General features: G+C 47.7%; 1 long non-coding RNA gene across 1 annotated transcript in view; it reads right to left on the minus strand.

The window, feature by feature from the left end:
• LOC138287315 (uncharacterized) overlaps positions 1–25,463 on the minus strand; it is a 74,277-nt gene that overhangs the window by 37,890 nt on the left and 10,924 nt on the right. The window contains exon 2 of the long non-coding RNA XR_011202193.1: positions 19,489–19,622. This is a non-coding gene — a long non-coding RNA (uncharacterized lncRNA). The remainder of the gene's footprint in view (positions 1–19,488; positions 19,623–25,463) is intronic.

Genomic DNA, 25,463 nt, shown 5'->3' on the forward strand with positions numbered 1-25,463 from the left:
GCTTCCAAATCTCATTATAAACCTCGTATAAGAACCTTTTCTTCCGTGGGACTTTGGGACCTGACAAAAAATCTTGTAAATCAGTATTATTAGACAGTAACATGAGATGTGACTTAACTGTATCCAGCGTGGATGACTTCAACCATTGCTGACAAAGCTTCCCCACACTGTATGTAGTTATAATATCAGCATGTTCTGGTGAAACGTAACGAGGGTCTGCCCTACTAGTCCTGAACCCCCCTGAAGAGGTGACAAAACGTTGATGACACATATTAGTGTCTACAGGCCATAATAACCACCCGCCTGGATGTAACGATGAAGTGTTAAGCGTACCATTCTGGACCCAATGTGTAAAGTCACTGAAAGTAGCATTCACATAGTGCTGCCAATTTTTTAATTTAGAAGGGACAGGTATACTAGGCAAAGTCAACTCCCTAATCGTCGCTAAGCCCAAACAGCTAGTCTGTTGTACTGTGTCATTGAGGAAAATCATCTGCACAGGGATAATACATGTTCTAAATAACGTGTCCCTGCCTTGCATTTGCCAATTTTTCGTACCCCAAACACTTTTCAAGTCAACAGTTTTGAACCAGTATTCATATCCCTCGACCGACAGTTTAGATACAAACAAATTGGAATACAGTAATTTAGTATCGGTCAATAACATTTGCTTATTAGAATACGGTGTAACTTTAAAATAGTAGGACCTAGCATTACGTGGATCATGCCCAGCAAAATATGCAAATTTTTCATAATACGTTTTTGAACTCCCTTGTGGAGGAGTCGAGCAATGTTCCCATTGCACATAATTAAACATGGGCTTAGGGCTACTAGCTTTATGAATAAAGTGGTGTCCATAATAGTTGTAACAAAACATGTCACCATGATTATCTCTAAACTGGTAAGCATCTTCATCGTCATAGACAGTATAATATTGCAAATCCGTTAGCATAGAATCTACTGTCTTCACATCCCAATCATCAGAAACAATGCCAGGTATAACAATATCATTCATTGATAATTTGAGGACATACGGTATTTGAATCAATTCAGTGGGACCATATATATCAAACATTACTTTATCCCACACAATTCCATCCGGAACTGGTATAGCAGAAATGTTCACTGTGGACAAGTCTCTTCGAACCATATGAGACGAAAAATGCGGTTTTAACACAGTCTCCACGTGCTCAATGTCAGATCGATCAGGAAGAAAATGACCATGTATTATCAGAAAAAAAGTAACCACAAATCCCAACCATAATAAAATAGTCATCACGGCCAAAAACAGCCAAAAATAGTTCCAAGGAAAAACAAAATATGTTCGTTTAAGCCATCCCAGCAGCCGTCGTGGAACGTGGACAGAAGACATCGAGGACGAGGAGCCGGACCCATCATTATCAGCGTCGTTGAAGCAGCCAGAAGCAGTTCTAGCAAAAAGGTGCAACTGTGAACGAAGAAGCAGATGGAGGCTCTCGCCGTGGCACGCTATAAACCACATGTTCAGAAACGTCAGTAGAACGTACAGCAATTTGATCACAAGATTCCATATTAATCGCCGTCGGTGGAACATTCGCAAGATCATCATCCACCCTCCCCAAGCTCGGAGAGGAAACAGTGTCGGTGAAAATCACCTGCAGCGGGACCTCTTCCCCAGTAGTGAGAGGGATTCCAGAACTACTGGGTGTCCCTCTTGGTCTGCTGTGCAGAATCGGCCACATGTTGTAACTTGACATTATCAATGGAAACAAAGCGATTTCCTTTGGCCCCTCGCAGCGGCGGTAAAATCACAGTTCTCGTGCCGCTTACCCCTAACACAGGGACAGGTTCTCGATAAGAAGGACCAAATTCTTTTTTAACTGCAACCTTTTCACGCACTAGATCCCCAATCCTGGGTATCCAACCAGGTGTTACTGGCTCATCCTTAATTCCTGAGGAGGCAGCACTGGCAGAAGAGTTATCTTCACGGAATTGTTCTAAATCCTGCAAAACAGTGACACGATCATTTATGTCAAAGGGCGTATCTGCCGCCTCCACACCAGGACCATCTAGATCAGTGTGAGAAAGTAGCCTCTATCTAGCCTTGTTACCCCCACTTTTGGCCTGTTTGTGAGTGTATGTCAGGGTGTTTTCACTGTCTCACTGGGATCCTGCTAGCCAGGGCCCAGTGCTCATAGTGAAAACCCTATGTTTTCAGTATGTTTGTTATGTGTCACTGGGACCCTGCTAGTCAGGACCCCAGTGCTCATAAGTTTGTGGCCTATATGTATGTGTTCCCTGTGTGGTGCCTAACTGTCTCACTGAGGCTCTGCTAACCAGAACCTCAGTGGTTATGCTCTCTCATTTATTTCAAATTGTCACTAACAGGCTAGTGACTAATTTTACCAATTTACATTGGCTTACTGGAACACCCTTATAATTCCCTAGTATATGGTACTGAGGTACCCAGGGTATTGGGGTTCCAGGAGATCCCTATGGGCTGCAGCATTTCTTTTGCCACCCATAGGGAGCTCTGACAATTCTTACACAGGCCTGCCACTGCAGCCTGAGTGAAATAACGTCCACGTTATTTCACAGCCATTTTACACTGCACTTAAGTAACTTATAAGTCACCTATATGTCTAACCTTTACCTGGTAAAGGTTAGGTGCAAAGTTACTTAGTGTGAGGGCTCCCTGGCACTAGCCAAGGTGCCCCCACATTGTTCAGAGCCAATTCCCTGAACTTTGTGAGTGCGGGGACACCATTACACGCGTGCACTACATATAGGTCACTACCTATATGTAGCTTCACAATGGTAACTCCGAATATGGCCATGTAACATGTCTATGATCATGGAATTGCCCCCTCTATGCCATCCTGGCATTGTTGGTACAATTCCATGATCCCAGTGGTCTGTAGCACAGACCCTGGTACTGCCAAACTGCCCTTCCTGGGGTTTCACTGCAGCTGCTGCTGCTGCCAACCCCTCAGACAGGCATCTGCCCTCCTGGGGTCCAGCCAGGCCTGGCCCAGGATGGCAGAACAAAGAACTTCCTCTGAGAGAGGGTGTGACACCCTCTCCCTTTGGAAAATGGTGTGAAGGCAGGGGAGGAGTAGCCTCCCCCAGCCTCTGGAAAGGCTTTGTTGGGCACAGATGTGCCCAATTCTGCATAAGCCAGTCTACACCGGTTCAGGGACCCCTTAGCCCCTGCTCTGGCGCGAAACTGGACAAAGGAAAGGGGAGTGACCACTCCCCTGACCTGCACCTCCCCTGGGAGGTGTCCAGAGCTCCTCCAGTGTGCTCCAGACCTCTGCCATCTTGGAAACAGAGGTGCTGCTGGCACACTGGACTGCTCTGAGTGGCCAGTGCCACCAGGTGACGTCAGAGACTCCTTGTGATAGGCTCCTTCAGGTGTTGCTAGCCTATCCTCTCTCCTAGGTAGCCAAACCCTCTTTTCTGGCTATTTAGGGTCTCTGTCTCTGTCTCTGGGAAACTTCAGATAACGAATGCAAGAGCTCATACGAGTTCCTCTGCATCTCCCTCTTCACCTTCTGATAAGGAATCGACTGCTGACCGCGCTGGAAGCCTGCAAACCTGCAACATAGTAGCAAAGACGACTACTGCAACTCTGTAACGCTGATCCTGCCGCCTTCTCGACTGTTTTCCTGCTTGTGCATGCTGTGGGGGTAGCCTGCCTCCTCTCTGCACCAGAAGCTCCGAAGAAATCTCCCGTGGGTCGACGGAATCTTCCCCCTGCAACCGCAGGCACCAAAAAGCTGCATTACCGGTCCCTTGGGTCTCCTCTCAGCACGACGAGCGAGGTCCCTCGAATCCAGCGTCTCTGTCCAAGTGACCCCCACAGTCCAGTGACTCTTCAGCCCAAGTTTGGTGGAGGTAAGTCCTTGCCTCACCTCGCTGGGTTGCATTGCTGGGAACCGCGACTTTGCAGCTACTCCGGCCCCTGTGCACTTCCGGCGGAAATCCTTTGTGCACAACCAAGCCTGGGTCCACGGCACTCTAACCTGCATTGCACGACTTTCTAAGTTGGTCTCCGGCGACGTGGGACTCCTTTGTGCAACTTCGGCGAGCACCGTTTCACGCATCCTCGTAGGGCCTGTTTCTGGCACTTCTCCGGGAGCTACCTGCTTCAGTGAGGGCTCTTTGTCTTGCTCGACGTCCCCTCACTCTTCAGGTCCAATTTGCGACCTCCTGGTCCCTCCTGGGCCCCAGCAGCGTCCAAAAACGCCAAACGCATGATTTGCGACTAGCAAGGCTTGTTGGCGTCCTTCCGGCGGGAAAACACTTCTGCACGACTCTCCAAGGCGAGAGGGATCCGTCCACCAAAGGGGAAGTCTCTAGCCCTTTTCGTTCCTGCAGAAACCTCAGCTTCTTCTGTCCAGTCGAAGCTTCTTTGCACCCGCAGCTGGCATTTCCTGGGCATCTGCCCATCTCCGACTTGCTTGTGACTTTTGGACTTGGTCCCCTTGTTCCACAGGTACCCTAGATTGGAAATCCACAGTTGTGCATTGCTGGTTTGTGTCTTTCCTGCATTATTCCTCTAACACGACTACTTTGTCCTTAGGGGAACTTTAGTGCACTTTGCACTCACTTTTCAGGGTCTTGGGGAGGGTTATTTTTCTAACTCTCACTATTTTCTAATAGTCCCAGCGACCCTCTACAAGGTCACATAGGTTTGGGGTCCATTCGTGGTTCGCATTCCACTTTTGGAGTATATGGTTTGTGTTGCCCCTATCCCTATGTTTCCCCATTGCATCCTATTGTAACTATACATTGTTTGCACTGTTTTCTAAGACTATACTGCATATTTTTGCTATTGTGTGTATATATCTTGTGTATATTTCCTATCCTCTCACTGAGGGTACACTCTAAGATACTTTGGCATATTGTCATAAATATAAAGTACCTTTATTTTTAGTATAACTGTGTATTGTGTTTTCTTATGATATTGTGCATATGACACTAAGTGGTACTGTAGTAGCTTCACACGTCTCCTAGTTCAGCCTAAGCTGCTCTGCTAAGCTACCATTATCTATCAGCCTAAGCTGCTAGACACCCTATACACTAATAAGGGATAACTGGGCCTGGTGCAAGGTGCAAGTACCCCTTGGTACTCACTACAAGCCAGTCCAGCCTCCTACATTGGTTGTGCAGCGGTGGAATAAGTGCTTTGAGACTACTTACCACTCTTGTCATTGTACTTTTCATAAGAGAAAAATATACAAAACAAGGTCAGTGTATATACACATAGCCAAAAAGTTTTGCATTTCCTCTTTTCACTCTTTTCTAAGTGCTGAAAAGTACTTCTAACTTTCTAAAAAGTTCTAAAAAGTTAAAAAAGTTTTTTTCTCTGTCTTTCTAAAAGCTCTGACAAACTTTTTATCTTTTACTATCACTTTAACTCTCTCTAAAAATGTCTGGCACAGGCCAAAATGTTGATTTGTCCAAACTTGCATATGATCACCTTAGCTGGAAAGGAGCAAGTAGTCTCTGCATAGAGAGAGGTTTGAGTGTAGGGAAGAATCCTTCCTTAGAACTGTTAATTAACATGCTTAGAGTACAGGATAAGGCCATAAGTGCCCAATCTGTTGAAAAAGTAGCTAATGGTTCTCAATCTGATCCAGGGACTCCCCCAGGAAAAGATTCAGGAAAGAAACTTCCTAGCCTGCCCATTACTAGACAGTCTAGCATAGTTGGTAATGATGATGAGCCACACCATATAAATAGTGTTGTCTCACATCATAGCAAAAGCATTTATTCTCACCATACTGGTAGTGATGTTTCTGTTAGCCAAGCTGTTAGGGTGCCCTCTGTAAGGGACAGGTCTCCTTCTGTTCATTCCCATCATACCTCTGTATCTAGAAATGTCCCTCCCACCCACCCTGATGACAGATTGTTAGAAAGGGAGCTCAATAGATTGAGAGTGGAACAAACCAGACTGAAGCTCAAGAAGCAACAGCTGGATTTGGATAGATAGTCTTTAGAGTTAGAGAAGGAAAGACAGAAGTTGGGTTTAGATACCCATGGTGGCAGCAGCAGTATTCCCCATAGTCATCCTGCAAAAGAGCATGATTCCAGGAATCTGCATAAGATAGTTCCCCCTTATAAGGAGGGGGATGACATTAACAAGTGGTTTGCTGCACTTGAGAGGGCCTGTGTTGTACAGGATGTCCCTCAAAGGCAGTGGGCTGCTATCCTATGGCTATCATTTAGTGGAAAAGGTAGGGATAGGCTCCTTACTGTGAAAGAAAGTGATGCCAATAATTTTACAGTTCTTAAGAATGCACTCCTGGATGGTTATGGCTTAACCACTGAACAATACAGGATAAAGTTCAGAGAGACCAAAAAGGAGTCTTCACAAGACTGGGTTGATTTCATTGACCATTCAGTGAAGGCCTTGGAGGGGTGGTTACATGGCAGTAAAGTTACTGATTATGACAGCCTGTATAACTTGATCCTGAGAGAGCATATTCTTAATAATTGTGTGTCTGATTTGTTGCACCAGTACCTGGTAGACTCTGATCTGACCTCTCCCCAAGAATTGGGAAAGAAGGCAGACAAATGGGTCAGAACAAGGGTGAACAGAAAAGTTCATACAGGGGTTGACAAAGATGGCAATAAGAAGAAAGATGGTGAAAAATCTCAAGATAAGCATGGGGATAAGGGTAAAACCAAAGATCCCACTTCAAATCTTAAACACTCTTCAGAGGGTGGGGATAAAACAAATTCTTCCTCTTCTTCCCAACCTGCACACATTAAAAAGCCTTGGTGCTTTGTGTGTAAAAACAGAGGCCATAGGCCAGGGGATAAGTCCTGTCCAGGTAAACCCCCTGAGCCTACCACCACTAATACATCAAGCTCTAGTGCCCCTAGCAGTAGTGGTACTAGTGGTGGGACTGCTGGCAACAGTCAAGTTAAGGGTGTAGTTGGGTTCACTTATGGGTCCATAATAGAAACTGGGGTAGTCAGTCCCAAGACAGTTTCTGTCACACCTAGTGGCATTGGCCTTGCCACACTGGCTGCTTGTCCCCTTACAATGGATAAGTACAAGCAGACAGTTTCAATAAACGGTGTTGAGGCCTTGGCCTACAGGGACATAGGTGCCAGTATCACTTTGGTGACTGAAAACCTAGTGCACCCTGATCAACACATCATTGGACAACAGTATAAGATTATTGATGTCCATAACTCCACTAAGTTTCTTCCCTTAGCTATAATTCAGTTTAGTTGGGGTGGAGTTACTGGCCCTAAGCAGGTGGTGGTATCACCTAGCTTACCTGTAGACTGTCTCTTAGGTAATGACCTAGAGGCCTCAGGTTGGGCTGATGTAGAGTTTTATGCCCATGCAGCCATGCTGGGCATCCCTGAGGAATTGTTCCCTCTCATTTGTACTGAAATGAAAAAGCAAAGGAGAGAAGGCCTGAAAACTCAGGATCCCTCTCCATCAACAGGTAAAAAGGGTATCACAGTATCCCCTAACCACCCTACCATTCAGGATACCATTTCTGTGGTGGGAGAAACCTCTCCTGGGGTGGCACCTGTTCCAAGGGAATCATCAGCTGGCAAAGCTGGACTCCCTGAGGTAGAAGTACCTCTCTGTGGGATAACTAACATTGGTGAGAAAAAGAGCACCATTTTAGTTAACATGGAGCATCCCTCCAACCCTCCCAGAGAACCTTTAGTGCAGAAACCCTGCACTGCCTCACAACACTTAGGACAGCATCCCTGCCCTAGTGTGGAGCTCATAGGACAGCATCCCTGCCCTGCTCCAACTCAAGAGAAACAGCATCCCTGTTCTCTCTTCCAGCCATATGGACAAAGTTTTTGCCCAGCTATGGCTTTTCTGAGACAGCATCCCTGTCTGGCATTTCCATCACTACAAATAGGTTCGGTGGACAATTCCCACTGCTCTAAACTAAAACTTACTGATAGAAACTCTGAAAATACATCTTCACATTGTTGCTTAGCTAAAAAACTTCAAACAGGGTGGTTTACATCCCCACAGGGAAGTAACCATAGAGTGGATGATAAAGGGAGTAACCACTCTATTGCAGAGCTACTCTCTACTTATCACCACTTAGACAATAAAGTCTCAACTGGCCAAGGTTAGCCTTATTGTCCTTCGTTTGGGGGGGGGTTGTGTGAGAAAGTAGCCTCTTTCTAGCCTTGTTACCCCCACTTTTGGCCTGTTTGTGAGTGTATGTCAGGGTGTTTTCACTGTCTCACTGGGATCCTGCTAGCCAGGGCCCAGTGCTCATAGTGAAAACCCTATGTTTTCAGTATGTTTGTTATGTGTCACTGGGACCCTGCTAGTCAGGACCCCAGTGCTCATAAGTTTGTGGCCTATATGTATGTGTTCCCTGTGTGGTGCCTAACTGTCTCACTGAGGCTCTGCTAACCAGAACCTCAGTGGTTATGCTCTCTCATTTATTTCAAATTGTCACTAACAGGCTAGTGACTAATTTTACCAATTTACATTGGCTTACTGGAACACCCTTATAATTCCCTAGTATATGGTACTGAGGTACCCAGGGTATTGGGGTTCCAGGAGATCCCTATGGGCTGCAGCATTTCTTTTGCCACCCATAGGGAGCTCTGACAATTCTTACACAGGCCTGCCACTGCAGCCTGAGTGAAATAACGTCCACGTTATTTCACAGCCATTTTACACTGCACTTAAGTAACTTATAAGTCACCTATATGTCTAACCTTTACCTGGTAAAGGTTAGGTGCAAAGTTACTTAGTGTGAGGGCTCCCTGGCACTAGCCAATGTGCCCCCACATTGTTCAGAGCCAATTCCCTGAACTTTGTGAGTGCGGGGACACCATTACACGCGTGCACTACATATAGGTCACTACCTATATGTAGCTTCACAATGGTAACTCCGAATATGGCCATGTAACATGTCTATGATCATGGAATTGCCCCCTCTATGCCATCCTGGCATTGTTGGTACAATTCCATGATCCCAGTGGTCTGTAGCACAGACCCTGGTACTGCCAAACTGCCCTTCCTGGGGTTTCACTGCAGCTGCTGCCAACCCCTCAGACAGGCATCTGCCCTCCTGGGGTCCAGCCAGGCCTGGCCCAGGATGGCAGAACAAAGAACTTCCTCTGAGAGAGGGTGTGACACCCTCTCCCTTTGGAAAATGGTGTGAAGGCAGGGGAGGAGTAGCCTCCCCCAGCCTCTGGAAATGCTTTGTTGGGCACAGATGTGCCCAATTCTGCATAAGCCAGTCTACACCGGTTCAGGGACCCCTTAGCCCCTGCTCTGGCGCGAAACTGGACAAAGGAAAGGGGAGTGACCACTCCCCTGACCTGCACCTCCCCTGGGAGGTGTCCAGAGCTCCTCCAGTGTGCTCCAGACCTCTGCCATCTTGGAAACAGAGGTGCTGCTGGCACACTGGACTGCTCTGAGTGGCCAGTGCCACCAGGTGACGTCAGAGACTCCTTGTGATAGGCTCCTTCAGGTGTTGCTAGCCTATCCTCTCTCCTAGGTAGCCAAACCCTCTTTTCTGGCTATTTAGGGTCTCTGTCTCTGGGGAAACTTCAGATAACGAATGCAAGAGCTCATACGAGTTCCTCTGCATCTCCCTCTTCACCTTCTGATAAGGAATCGACTGCTGACCGCGCTGGAAGCCTGCAAACCTGCAACATAGTAGCAAAGACGACTACTGCAACTCTGTAACGCTGATCCTGCCGCCTTCTCGACTGTTTTCCTGCTTGTGCATGCTGTGGGGGTAGCCTGCCTCCTCTCTGCACCAGAAGCTCCGAAGAAATGTCCCGTGGGTCGACGGAATCTTCCCCCTGCAACCGCAGGCACCAAAAAGCTGCATTACCGGTCCCTTGGGTCTCCTCTCAGCACGACGAGCGAGGTCCCTCGAATCCAGCGACTCTGTCCAAGTGACCCCCACAGTCCAGTGACTCTTCAGCCCAAGTTTGGTGGAGGTAAGTCCTTGCCTCACCTCGCTGGGCTGCATTGCTGGGAACCGCGACTTTGCAGCTACTCCGGCCCCTGTGCACTTCCGGCGGAAATCCTTTGTGCACAGCCAAGCCTGGGTCCACGGCACTCTAACCTGCATTGCACGACTTTCTAAGTTGGTCTCCGGCGACGTGGGACTCCTTTGTGCAACTTCGGCGAGCACCGTTTCACGCATCCTCGTAGTGCCTGTTCCTGGCACTTCTCCTGGTGCTACCTGCTTCAGTGAGGGCTCTTTGTCTTGCTCGACGTCCCCTCTCTCTTCAGGTCCAATTTGCGACCTCCTGGTCCCTCCTGGGCCCCAGCAGCGTCCAAAAACACCAAACGCACAATTTGCGACTAGCAAGGCTTGTTGGCGTCCTTCCGGCGGGAGAACACTTCTGCACGACTCTCCAAGGCGAGAGGGATCCGTCCACCAAAGGGGAAGTCTCTAGCCCTTTTCGTTCCTGCAGAAACCTCAGCTTCTTCTGTCCAGTCGAAGCTTCTTTGCACCCGCAGCTGGCATTTCCTGGGCATCTGCCCATCTCCGACTTGCTTGTGACTTTTGGACTTGGTCCCCTTGTTCCACAGGTACCCTAGATTGGAAATCCACAGTTGTGCATTGCTGGTTTGTGTCTTTCCTGCATTATTCCTCTAACACGACTACTTTGTCCTTAGGGGAACTTTAGTGCACTTTGCACTCACTTTTCAGGGTCTTGGGGAGGGTTATTTTTCTAACTCTCACTATTTTCTAATAGTCCCAGCGACCCTCTACAAGGTCACATAGGTTTGGGGTCCATTCGTGGTTCGCATTCCACTTTTGGAGTATATGGTTTGTGTTGCCCCTATCCCTATGTTTCCCCATTGCATCCTATTGTAACTATACATTGTTTGCACTGTTTTCTAAGACTATACTGCATATTTTTGCTATTGTGTGTATATATCTTGTGTATATTTCCTATCCTCTCACTGAGGGTACACTCTAAGATACTTTGGCATATTGTCATAAAAATAAAGTACCTTTATTTTTAGTATAACTGTGTATTGTGTTTTCTTATGATATTGTGCATATGACACTAAGTGGTACTGTAGTAGCTTCACACGTCTCCTAGTTCAGCCTAAGCTGCTCTGCTAAGCTACCATTATCTATCAGCCTAAGCTGCTAGACACCCTATACACTAATAAGGGATAACTGGGCCTGGTGCAAGGTGCAAGTACCCCTTGGTACTCACTACAAGCCAGTCCAGCCTCCTACAATCAGGAACATACATTCGTGTTCCAAACAGGCACTCATATGAAGTACGACCCCCCAGTGACCTTCTAGGCAAGTTATTAAGTGCTCTCTGTACTCCATATAGGTGGGCTAGCCAACCACGACCCGTACCTATAACTCTGGCCGTTAAGGACTGCTTTAAATCACGATTTAAACGCTCCACGACAGAATTTCCCTCGCGATGAAATGGAGACGAGAATTGGAGTTGGACCCCAACGAAGCCATGGTGTCCCTGAATGCCTTAGAGGCAAAAGCAGGGCCCTGGTCCGAATGAAAAGCTGCAACTGCAAATATATCGACAAAGATGCGCAAATCTTTAATAACAGTGCGAGCGTCAGCCGAGCGCTGTGGCCATACCCATACAAATCTGGAGCACGAATCTACAGCAACCAATATATATTTGTATGCACTATCTGGTGCCAGCGGACCATAATGATCCAATTACACACACTGTAATGGTTTATTTGAAATCAGAAGTGGCGTCTGCTGCGGGCGTCTAGCCGACGACGCTTTAATTTGTTGACATACGTCACAACAAAGGACATATTGCTTTGTCTCTTTATAGAGACCAGGCCACCAGTAACGAGCCTGTAAAAGTGAAATCGTGGCAGCCACCCCAGCATGTGCAGAAGCCACCCCCTCATGTGCTGCAGAAATCAATCGAGGTCTCTCAATCTTATTGGGAATTTCACGTACACCAATGCCTGGAATTGTAACAGTAGCATTTAGCGCACCATTCAAGCAGTAACTATATTTTGAAGGAAATCCTTTAGGAAAGGGCGTGCCAGCAGCCGTAGCCTTTATGGCAGCCGAAATTTCTGTGTCTGGTTTGAAACTCGAACGAGTCACTGCGGCCACAGTGGCGACAGCCACTGCCGATTTCGCGGCTTCATCAGCCAAAGTATTCCCAGCAACGTGTATTCCAACGCGCTGGTGTCCAAGTGTATGTACAACATGGACATTAGGAAGCGTTTCCTTCAGATCCGCAACCTTACCCCACAACATTTTATGTTTAATGGTGTTGCCTTTAGAATCTCTGAACCCATTCATCTTCCAATAGTGTAGATATTCGTTGAAAGACTGCACACAGTAGTAGGAGTCACAGACCAGCAAGGTTAAAAGCGCCGGATCCGCGTGCTCCAACGCCAACAATAGAGCTTTGAGCTCAGCCAGCTGTGCCGTGCAATCTCCCAAGGTTTTAGTATAAGTATGTCGGGGGCAGAACACTTCCCCCTCCATAGTGCCGCTCACCACCGCACATGCAGCAGAATACTGTTGTTTAGTCCCAACCGCTGGTTGCGCAGAGCCATCAGTATACATGACCACTTCATATTGGTCAATAGGCAATGTACCAGCAGGAACAGGGTATTCTATTTCGTATTGAAGAAATTCTTGAGTCTGCAGTTTAGGGTCAAATACATAATCTACATCAGTGGCTGTCAAAGACGTAGCCCATTGTATCCATCGCGGGTGTAAAGCTTTCGAATTAGGAACACTCGCTTTTGTAACAGCCTCTAAGGCCGGAACCAGGGAAATGACAACAATGCGTTGACCCTGGGCCAGCGGTCTTTCTTTAATAACAGTCATCTGTACTGCAGTGAGAATTTTCTCAGTTTGTGCAAAACGTTGTTCTGCAGCAGAATACAAGTGAGACTTGTATGCAATCGGGACTGTCTCCCCTTCATTAAAGGTGACATAAGTAAACCCAACAGCCCCAGGTATCACCCTGATGACTAAATGTGTCTTATTGTCCCGTGTGTGTAAGTGTTTAACTGCTAAGAGATCACTCTGTAATTCTCGCAGTATGTGTGTATGTTCAATCGTCCAAAATCTACTCGAAAAATTCGGGCGAATCAACTCGTATAAGGGTTTTATACGCGTTGCATAATCAGGAATGTAAGTTCTGCCAAAATTCAGAAACCCCAACAATGACTGGAGCTTCCGAACCGTATTAGGAGGCTGCAATAAAGCACATTTCTCCCAAAAATGTGGCGCTAGGCTCTTGCCCTCACTCGACAACTCATATCCCAGGAAAATGACGCTGAGGAAGGCAATCTTTGATTTCTTAAAATTAAACTTATAGCCAATATCAGCAAACCCCACAACAATGCGCGATACACGCCTTAGATGTTGCAGAATCTCATCATCTGTCAGATATATGTCATCAACATATGATAATGCTTCAGGGTCGAACTCATGCAGCATTTCAGTTACCCGAGCCGAAAACAGTCCTGGGCTATTCTTATACCCCTGAGGCAAACGACAAAAATTTTTCTGAGAGCCAAACGTACTGAAACAGGTATAGTCCCGACTCTCGGGCGCTATATTCTGGCAGAAAAATCCATTCAAGATATCTAATGTTGTCTTGTATTTTTTACGCACTATATTATTCATAAGCGCTGCGCTGTGTGAATTCTGTATTGCATATGTGCGTGTATGACTATTCAAATGTCGGTAATCCACCACTATCCTATATGAATGGTCCGGTTTAGCAACCGGAAACAAGGGATTATTCATCGGCGAGACACAGGGCTCAATTACACCCTGATACTCCAATTGTGTAAGAATTTTTCTAACCAATGCCCTAGCTTCAAATTTGATAGGATATTGCGGTTGTGGCTGAGGCTCGCCCTTTATCGGAATTACATGATAAGGTGATTGTCTGTCCCACCCCACGTTATTTCTATACAAGGCGGGAGCCTGTGCTAGAGCCCATGATTTACTATAGGACTCCGCGAGTTCTCTTGGAACAAGTGGTGAGAAGGAAGGTTTAATAACCTCCTCCCCAACTGGACAGTCGCGAACAAAGTCAGGTGGCCAATCTTGTTCGGCCAACAGAACATCATATGATTTTACCACATGGTCCCAAAAAATGGCGTTTATAATACGGTCAATGTCCCCTTCCAATCGCAGAGTCACTTCATATACTCTATCAGGATCAGAGACTCGCATATCCGCCGTCTCGACTTGTATGAAGTCATCAGTTGCTTTCACCTCCAGATGCTCTAGAAGACTCCGGCGAACTATTGTGACCTCTGCCGCGCTGTCTAACAGTGCTAATGCCCATGTCTTGTTCGTCAAGAGAACTCTCTTCTTGAGCGGCATGTCTGACTGAGACAGCTGCCACTTTCTTCTTCTTAAACTGCTGTTTTTGTTGCAGCGGTTTCTCTTCTTGTTTAATAGAAACCTCCGCTGAGCGTTGTGAATCCTGTCTCGGTTTCACGTACTCCGTCCTCCGCTCTGACCGCCCACCTCTCTCACTTCTCTTTTCCGAGGAGTCCTGAAAGGAACGAGATTGGCGTGTATCAGTGTATTGATATCTATCAGGCGTCTTCAAAGTATCCCTATTCCTGAGATTATACTTATTCTGTGGGGTCTCCGGTTGCGGAGACTGCCCACCATCTTTCTTAGGTGTTTGCTGTTTCTTTTCCCAGCGCTTTTTCGAACCCTCAGGTTGTTGCTGTTTAGCATTTTCTTTATTATTTTTACCCTGTAACTGGGGTTTTTGCGGACTAGCCCCTAGGCTATCACGACCAATACTAGAATATGTTTCCGCAATTATTCTCGGAAGCTCCCGCTCCTGATTAAGCAGCGGAACATCCCGAAGACGCATTCGCACTGCTAGTGCTACTGCCTCTCCTTTGAGATTACTCAAAATAATAGAAGAAACTGTGGCAAAATTGCCCAGCAACTGCATGCCCAAATCCAAGGCAGGGGCAGCCCCATATTCATCCTGAATCTGTTTAAGTACGTCGGGTAAATTAGCTAATGTCGGTGTACCGTGTGCCGTAGTGTAGAGCGCGGCAAATACCGTGCCCCAGGTATTACAAAGGTCCACCGGAGGAACCATCCCGTACGGCAAACACATTGTCAAAATTCTATGTTTATCCTGAGGTCCCGTATGGGGAAATACTGCTTCCAGCGTATTAATTTTTTGCGCCAGCCAAAATGGAGTCTCCTCTCGTTTAGCCGGCACTTTACCCATTACCGAGTGCACAGTGGCCGGATTAATACCCGGAACCACAGCCTGTGGGTGCGCTGGAGCAGCACGCGCTGCATTCCTATTTAGTGTCTGCATGACAAACTGAACTAATTGTCTATATGTAGGCGTTAATTCTGTATATAAACGACGAACTACAACCACTGCCAATTGAGCAACCGCAGGATGTGGTGTATATGTAGCCAATAAAGGCCAGGTAGGACCATCATTACTCAGTGGACCTAACCTAACTTGTGCTACTGTGTGTGGGAGGGCGCCATCAAGCCAATTATGGTGTTCTTGATAAGATAGAGGTATTTCTAAATAAGCGTAAGCCCTGTATTGTCCAGGGACATTCGCAACTGTGTATTTGTGAAAAGTATTTGTTCCCCCATCCACTGCTGGAAATCCGACCCAAGAATAAAAAAGTTCCGTTCTATAGGCTGCATGGGCGTCCACCACAAAAGTGACTGGACCCCCCTGGACTGTCAGTCCATGTGTCAACAGATGTCCCATGAGCGGATGACGCATATTAATTGCTATATTCACTACATTAGGATTCGCCATTTTATAAAAAATGGCTTCAGGTCAGAGAAGGCACACCAATATCGGGGTTTTTTCCTTTCAAAGTTCAAGCTTGAACAACCAACCACTAAGCAACAGGAAGCACCTATGCCGTGGCGGCGGAAACCCTCAGCCCCACGGACGTCTCCGTATACGGAGCCGAGGAGTCAAAATATATATGAGACCAAGAGAGTCAGTCGGACCTAATCATTAGAGCCAGACCAAACGTTGGCGGCGCCATGTCGCGTGGGCTCTCATTATTCTAAATGAGACTACTGGATTTCTAGGTAGCAGGATCTATAACGGTGTGGGGGACTGAGTCTGACCCACGTGTAAAGAACTCTGTCACCCTAAATCCGGTTTTTGCTCCGGCTAACTAGCAGTGCCTCATTTCTCCCATGTGGAAGGAATGATTTGGCAGCCGAGCGCATGACATCTTTGGAACTTCTCAGGGAAGTCGTGGTTACTCAGATCCAAACCAACTCTCTTATTTCCAATATGATCTCATATACAAATGACAAAGACAGTATAAGTTTTATATAATGTTTTAATAAAACAACTGTATTTTAGATATTAAGGCGTGAGCCGCAATAACCAGAACGATACAACACAGTAGGATTGTAATAGTTACCAGGAGAGTAAAACATAAAAACAAAGCTATCATATTGTCAAACAGTTTCTACTCTCCCTCTGCTTGTTCTATCTAGAGCACAGCATGTTAAGCTTCTAGCTTGCCTATTAGAATCACTGTGGAGACATCAGCCCTCATACCTGAGCAAAGACCTGTGATCTTGGTTCAGCATCTGCAACGAGGCAGTCAGCGTCAAGTTGTGGTTCCCTGGTCGGAATCTCCCTCTTGCGTGTATTGGGACAAGGAAGTGATTTTATAATTAACATGTCATCGTGATCACAAAATGTCCCTACGCAGGAATGCCGAGTCTAAACTCTTACCACGTCTATCGGCAATGTACCAGACTGTATCCTTGACTGAAGCACAGAGTAAATATGTTATGGAGAACTCCAGTGCTGAAGTAGGCAAAACAGTGTGATATGAATAAAAAACAACACCGTAGAACTGGCTATTTGAAAAATAACAGTACGAAGCCTAATAAAAAGCATGTAGAGCAAAGTACACAGAGGCTCTAAGCTGTCAGCAAATGAATAAAATATATTCAGGGCAAAGTGCACAAGGGCCTAAAGCCTGAAGCTAAAGCGCAATGAATACGTAAAACTAACCACACTACACCCCCACAGCATGCACCACCAGGAAAACAGTCGAGAAGACGGCAGGATCAGCGTTATAGTGTCGCAGTAGTCGTCTTTGCTACTTTGTTGCAGTTTTGCAAGCTTCCAGCGCGGTCAGCAGTCGATTCCTTGGCAGAAGGTGAAGAGAGAGATGCAGAGGAACTCTGATGAGCTCTTGCATTCGTTATCTAAGGAATTCCCCAAAGCAGAGACCCTAAATATCCAGAAAAGAGGGTTTGGCTACTTAGGAGAGAGGATAGGCTAGCAACACCTGAAGGAGCCTATCAGAAGGAGTCTCTGATGTCACCTGCTGGCCCTGGCCACTCAGAGAAGTCCAGTGTGCCAGCAGCACCTCTGTTTCCAAGATGGCAGAGGTCTGGAGCACACTGGAGGAGCTCTAGGCACCTCCCAGGGGAGGTGCAGGTCAGGGGAGTGGTCACTCCCCTTTCCTTTGTCCAGTTTCGCGCCAGAGCAGGGCCGAGGGGTCCCTGAACCGGTGTAGACTGGCTTATGCAGACATTGGCACCATCTGTGCCCATGAAAGCATTTCCAGAGGCTGGGGGAGGCTACTCCTCCCCTGCCTTAACACCTTTTTCCAAAGGGAGAGGGTGTAACACCCTCTCTCTGAGAAAGTCCTTTGTTCTGCCTTCCTGGGCCAAGCCTGGCTGGACCCCAGGAGGGCAGAAACCTGTCTGAGGGGTTGGCAGCAGCAGCAGCTGCAGTGTAACCCCTGAAAAGGCAGTTTGGCAATACCCGGGTCTGTGCTACAGACCTGTGGGATCATGGGATTGTGCCAACAATGCCAGGATGGCATAGAGGGGGCAATTCCATGATCTTAGACATGTTACATGGCCATATTCAGAGTTACCATTGTGAAGCTACACATAGGTAGTGACCTATGTGTAGTGCACGTGTGTAATGGTGTCCCCGCACTCACAAAGTCCGGGGAATGTGCCCTGAACAATGTGGGAGCACCTTGGCTAGTGCCAGGGTGCCCACACACTGAGTAACTTAGCACCCAACCTTTACTAAGTAAAGGTTAGACATATAGGTGACTTATAAGTTACTTAAGTGCAGTGAAAATGGCTGTGAAATAATATGTGCATTATTTCACTCAGGCTGCAGTGGCAGGCCTGTGTAAGAATTGTCAGGGCTCCCTATGGGTGGCAAAAGAAATGCTGCAGCCCATAGGGATCTCCTGGAACCCCAATACCCTGGGTACCTCAGTACCATATACTAGGGCATTATAAGGGTGTTCCAGTATGCCAATCTAAATTGGTGAAATTGGTCACTAGCCTGTTAGTGACAATTTGGAAAGAAATGAGAGAGCATAACCACTGAGGTTCTGGATAGCAGAGCCTCAGTGAGACAGTTAGTCATAACACAGGTAACACATTCAGGGCACACTCATGAGCACTGGGGCCCTGGCTGGCAGGGTCCCAGTGACATATACAACCAAAACAACATATATACAGTGAAATATGGGGGTAACATGCCAGGCAAGATGGTACTTTCCTACAGTACCTGGATTTGGCTAGCCTGATAGTTAGCAGGTATGTTTCATTCCAAATCTGTGAAATGGGTTCCTAACGCTTGCACCAGGAATGTTCAAATCCTCCATGTACAAGGCATGGCAAAGGGAATCCCACCATAGAAAGACCTGTGAGGAACAGATTTGTAGCACACATTTAGGTACAGTTTGTTCATGACATATGTATCTGCTTTGTGTCCAAAGTGTTACATCATTCACAGAGTACTGTCACTTCTTGACTGAGCAGTATTACCATATGTCAGCTGCACTACACACCCGTAAGTAACTCCAAAATGCAGCTTTGCAGATTAGTACAACTGTGGGGCCATCTACATCAGCTGAGGATACCTTCACCCACATTGTCAGGGACTCTAGGTTGGTGTGCAAGTACTGAGGAGATGCTGATTGACAAATACTGACAGCATAACTGGCCCACACCCTCAATCCACGCAGCAGGTCCAAAGAGTCCATACATGTGAAGGCAGGAAACACATTCCGGAAAACATAACTTCTGTGTATGAACTACCTTTGGGAGTCCTCAAACATATGAAGCAGTAAGGGCTACGTGACAGTACAGACATGGCACCACACACACTCTGCTGTGTCTCCAGCACTGGTTGTGCAATCTGTCAACTGAACACAAATCTACGTAGGCAATGTTGTGGGAAACAGTAGGTAAGATGTACCTTCAACTCATTGGAAGTACAGCTGAATGAGCTGAGTTCTGGTGTTTACATCATCCTAATCACCTTCATCATCGCCTTCCTCTGTCCCCTCAGCTTCCACCGGTGGATCAGGTCGTTTCTCGTCTCTCAGGTGAAGAACATGCCTTTTTAGTGCCAAATTGTGCAGCATACACAAGGCCACGATGATCTGGCAAACCTTGTTTGGGGAGTAGCACTGGGATCCGCCTGACATAGCAGGCACCGGAATCTTACCTTCAGTAGGTCGAAGGTCCTCTCAATGACTCTTCTTGTCCTGCCATGTGCCTCATTGTAGCAGTTGTCACCCCCTTTCCTGGGATACCTCAATGGTGTCAACAGCCACGACAGGTTAGGATAGCCAGAATCACCTGGGAAGAGTGGGTACACATAGCACAAATCACCATTGTGTAGAGGGCAAAAAAATAGGAAAGGAAGGTTGCTAGCTACTGCACTCTCACATCTCACTCACCCACAAGCCAGGATCTCTCTCTCTGTAGTTGTGCCATCAGGTGTGGGACACTGGCATTCCTCAATATGCAAGAGTCGTATACAGATCCAGGGAATTTTGCAATCACTTGGGAGATGTACTGGTTTGCAAGACACACCACCTGTACATTCACAAAGTGATAATTGTTCCTATTCCTGTACACTTGTTCATTAACCCTGGGCGGAATGAAGGGAATATGGGTGCCATATATGGCCCCAATCACATGAGGAATGTGTGCAGTGGCATAGAAAGCAGATTTCACAGTGGGTAAGTCAGCAGTGTGAGGAAATTTGATGTAGCTGTGGAGGTGTTTCAGCAAGGCAGTCAGGACATCCCTTAAGATGTTACTGAACATTGGCTATGACACACCTGCTGCCAAGCCCACTGTCACCTGAAATGACCCAGTGGCCACAATATGTAGCACAGATAGTACCTGCACAGTAGGGGGAATAGAATAGGGATTATATAGAGCTGCCTGTAGATCTGGCTATAATTGGGCACACAGTTCATGTATAGTCATCTGGTTCACACGTAGACGAATGTGTTGTTCCTCCATGGGTGCCCCGTCAACTAGAGGCCGGTACACCGGTGCATTCCTCAGTCTCCACATGGGTCGGTATCTAGGGAGAGCCAACACACGTCACCATAACAACACATTACACATGATGTCTACGCACACACAACTGCACTAACATAGCCTTCCAATCATGGAAAGGTTGTATACAACTTACACTGTGACAATTGACAAATGATCACAGTGGTATTCAACCTACATTTGCATCCAACTGGTGCCACACATCACATATGGCGTGTATAGCTATGTATGACTGAAGTACCTAACATTTCCAATCTAATATGAGAGCGTGGACGGTGCATAAGGATTGAACTCTAACACATTTTGCACTTCAAATGGTACTCGCCTGTCCTACATGCAGAGGCAGATGGAAGTGACATGACTCCGCTGGCATTAGTCGTCATGCCGTTAGGCGGTCTGTACCGCCGTGCAATTCCTCATTGGTTAACATTGGTGTTTATGGGGAACAGGGGCCAATCATGATCGCCACCGGCGGTGTGAACCGCTGCGATCCTCACCGCCATTTTGATTTCCCTTCGCCACTTGACTTCTGCACTCAACACGACCACAACTCCACTGCGTGTGCTGCTGTATCCTGCATCTGGTTGCGACTATGGCACATGCAATGGGGAGAGGGTCCCAGCCTTCACCCAGGAGGAGCTGATCAAACTTGTGGACAGGGTCCTACCCCTGTATGCAAAGTTGTACGGGTGACCAGAGGAGTAGGTGAGTAGTTGACAGTGTCCTAGCACTGAGTGTGATTGCTGCGGGCGCATGTGTGTGTGTGTATGTAGGGTTACCAAGCGTATGGGTGTAGTGGTATAGGCCATCAATGTGAACCTGTAGGAAGATGATGGATTGTTTGGTGGACTAATGTCAGTACGATTGTACCCTATGTCAGCATGCGTGTGGTAAGTATACATAAATGTGTTTCCTATGTGTCACCCATGCAGTCAGCGCCCATCAGAAAAAGAGGTTGTGGCAAGCCATCGCCAAGGACGTGCGGACCCTGGGGGTCTATAGCCGGTGGAGCACCGACTGCAGGAAATGGTGGGAGGACCTGAGACGCTGGGCCCGGAACACCATGGAGGACCAGCTGGGGACATCCTCCCAATGAGGGAGGGGTGTACGTCAGACCCCGACACCCCTAATGGCCTGCATACTGGCGGTGGCCAACCCAGAACTGGATGGGTGCTTAAAAGCACCACAGCAGCCACAAGGGGGTGAGTTCTCACACTGTCCTTCATGCCAACTCTATTGGGGGGATGGTAGGTAATGTGAAAAAAGGATGCTGTAACAGTGACTCATAGATGTCAGGGTATGCAGGTGTTCAGCTTTTTGACCGGGTTTCGTTACTTAGCTGTGTAGTTGGCATGTGTACCCAGGTAAGGTGGGAATTGGGTAGAACAGTCTGTCAGGTAGTGTTCCTGTTGTCTTACAAAGTGCTGTAGTGGTACTGAAAACATCTGACCATTGAATGGATTACTCAGTTGGACTTGCAAGACACGTACAGTGAATCTGTAGGGCACCACTGTCAGTGTAGTGTAATCCAAACAGGCAGATGTAATCCCTATTAGTGGCACATTCCTGTAGTGCAAAGGCTATGGTAAGGTGAGGTCTTGGACTGAAGTGCACTGCATGTGTGCCTTCCTGCATTATAGTTGAGTTACTCACAGTCCGCATACCTGTCTTGGTCTCCCCCCTCCCTCTCTGTTTTCTTGTGCCGTTTTGTGCATCAGCATAATCAGGTGAAGAAGCAGAGGCACCGGAGAGTGGGGATGCTGCAGCCCATAGGACCCAGGAGGCACAGTCCACCAAGGGAACCAGTGGGTTGGAGGGCGAGGGGAGCACCATGGGGGAGCCTACTACCACTTCAAAATCAGACTCGGATTCCTCCTCCAGTGGCTGCTCCTTGGTGGTGGCAGACCCCTCTCGGACCACCCCAACAACATCTTCGTCAGCCGCCACCCCACCAGCACCTCCCTCACAGTAGCTCCCCACCAAGTTGCCCGTGCCCACTCACCCAGGAGGGTTAGCGTCTCCTTTGCCACAGGTACCTCTGCCCCTGCCCTAGTCAGCCCTGCTGCCCTCAATGAGGAGGCTATTGACTTCCTGAGAGCCATCTCTGTGGGACAGACAACCATTATGAATGCTATCCAGGGGCTGGCATCACGAATGGAGCAAACCAATGCCTACCTGGAAGGCATTTTCTGTGCCTTGTCTGGCCTTCAGAGATCGTTTCAGGCTATGGCCTCCTCTTTGATGGCAGCCTATGTCCCTTGTACCTCTGTCCCCTCTCCAACCACATGTGCCCCCATCCAGCACCCCTCTCCCCTCACCCATCCCAAGTACACAAGCCAAAAAGCATGCACACACAACACACAAGGCACACACAGACACACACAGGCACCACAAGTCACACCACAGCCATGCACACACTCAACAGACAGATGCAAACACAACAGCCACGTCCTCCACATTCTCCCCCACCCCATCCTCCCTTACAGTGTCCTCCCCACACACACCTGCAAGCACTGCATCCACGCTCCCAGATCTTGCCCCCATTGACGCAATCACCACAACAGCAGTCACACAGACATGCACCCCAGACACCACACCCGCACTCACCACAACAACCATAACAGAAACCTGCAGCACACACACCAAACCTGCAGACACTACTACAACATCCATTCACACAACCTGTTTGTCCTCTCCCACCCTTGTTTCCCGCCCCAAAACACATAAACGCACCCACTTAGGCACTGAACATTCATCCACCACACAAGCAGACTATGCCCCCACCTGCATCCACATCCAGAACACCTACACGTCCTACGACCATCCCTCTACCTCCACGCCCACACCCATTTTCACAGTCCCTCCACATGCTCTTAAAAAACTTTTCCTTTCCCGCCTTGACCTGTTCGAACCTCCTGGCCCACCCAGTCTTGTCCCTGCACCTTCACGTGGCCTCCCCAAAACCACTCCCTCTACTTCACAATCCTCTGTAGACCTTCTGTCTGGTTCCCATGTCCCTTCCCCCTCCAACAAGAAACTTGTGAAAGAGGCCTGATCCCGCTCCCACCCATCGGTCTAAACCCACTCCCCCTCCATCCAAAGCTAAGGCCCAGACCCCCCTCCCAAGCCAAAGCCCAAGACCCCCTAACCTCTGTCCCCACCACCAACCCCTCCCCCTGTGCCCTGAGGTGCCTGCCCCATTGATGCACTGGATGTGTTCCAGCCTGTTCACCGCTGCGGTCGTAATACGGCAGTCTGCACCATCAGCCTGTTGGCGGTTGGATTGCCACCGCCGGCGTGGCGGTCCTGTCATTGCTGAACTGGTAATGAGGGCCTATGTCCTGAAACTAGGATAAAGTGTAGATCCCTAGCTAGTAAGGGCCTCACCGTTCAGCTCTGCATTCCACAGGCCAGTCGAGGTCCAGCAGCTGACAGCGCCCCACATCCGTTTACATCTGCTTGGGCCCACGGGGAGCACAGCGCCGTGCAGGCCGTGCCATCATTCTCCATCCTCACAGCGCATAGCTGGGTGGCCTATCACGTCTGCTGGACACAGCAATAACAGCTCCAGGTGCTAACTGCTTTAATACCGCACCCTTGATGCCAGGATAATTTAGGATTTAGTCCTCAGCCAGGGGAGCTGTTGGCCTAGACGGCCATTTTGTCACTCACCAAGCTCCGCCCCAAGGTTATTTTTAAATTTACATACGTATCTATTATCTGTATTAGATGACAACATGAATTTCATAAAATATTTTAAAACATATAGGGCCCAATTCACAACATGCATTCTAGATCAATATTACTTTCTTATGACAAAATGCCGTTCATAAACCTAAGAGTGTAAATCTTCACCTCCACCTCTCCTATCTTTTCTAAGGGGAGATCCTCACCTATGTTAGTACACGACATATTACTAAATGGAGAGGGACCAAGGGAAGCGCCTGGGAAAAGGGGAATACCTACTACTAAACGGAAGTGGTTTGGGGGTGGAATAATGAGGGGTTTAAGGAATCCCAATGAGGTTTTGGGGAGGTCACACACAAAAGAGTAAGCCCATTGCTTTTAAGTGCACTTCTAAAGTTACTACAGCCTAAGAGGACCAATAACAGTAGCAAATGTATTCCATGTCATAACTGGAGTAAGTTCACCACCATACATGGCCAACCAGTGCTACTGCAACACAGGAGGCAGGCTCTTAAAATAGACCCCCATAGGACACAGATCTCTACAGTAAAGTGTACCGGAAATATTAAAAGTTTATTCAACTTATTAGAATACTAAAAATATGTATGTTAAATGTTAATGTAAATCAATGTGATAAATGTATTGTAAATGTAGAACAAAATCAAAAATGCTACATCAGTATTAACTTAATTTTCAATTAAATATTTAGATGTGTTCGTGGGGAGCTGGCCCCTTGTAGGATTCAGGTGGGTCTTGCCACTCACATATTTCTCTATAAGCTGATGACGGGCTGGTGTACCTTCGGTCACCGGGTGACTCGGTTCCTCTATTGTTGCGGCTGTTGAGGGAGACTGGGCCGTCTCTGGATTACGAGTGAATGCTGTGCCCGCTGCGTGCGATTCGTGGAAGGCTGCTGGATGATTTGCAAGTAGTGGGCCTCCATTGGAAATTAGAGAGCGTTCGGTATTTGGGCATTTGGGTTGCTCACACCGCAGCAGCCCATGAGATACTGAATGTGGAAAGAGTTGCGCTGGGCCTGGAGCACCCGGTTTCATTTTGAAATAGGTAGCCACTCTCTGAGATGGGTAGAGCAGCTATTGCTAAGATGGTGTTCCTCCTGCGCTGTCTATATCTGATACAAAGCTCATTGTTTCCATTGGCTCCTCGGTTTTTCACTCAACTGGACAGTTTGCTGATTTCTCTGTTTTGGGCTGGGCACCGCAGCAGGGTATCCCTTTCCACACTGCAGAGGGATCTGGAAGACGGTGGGTTAGCTATCCCCAATATTCAGCTATATTACTACGCTGCGCAGTTACAGCATGCTGCAAAGTGGCTGGCTGAGTCGGACACATGGAAAAAGCAAGTTTTTGAGGGCATGCTGGGCACAGATACGTTAGCGCATCGTCTGATGAGAGGCGGCCATTTGGAGGCAGCAGTCCC

The sequence above is a fragment of the Pleurodeles waltl genome, chromosome 4_1, assembly GCF_031143425.1.
Source record: "Pleurodeles waltl isolate 20211129_DDA chromosome 4_1, aPleWal1.hap1.20221129, whole genome shotgun sequence".
Taxonomy (NCBI): domain Eukaryota; kingdom Metazoa; phylum Chordata; class Amphibia; order Caudata; family Salamandridae; genus Pleurodeles; species Pleurodeles waltl.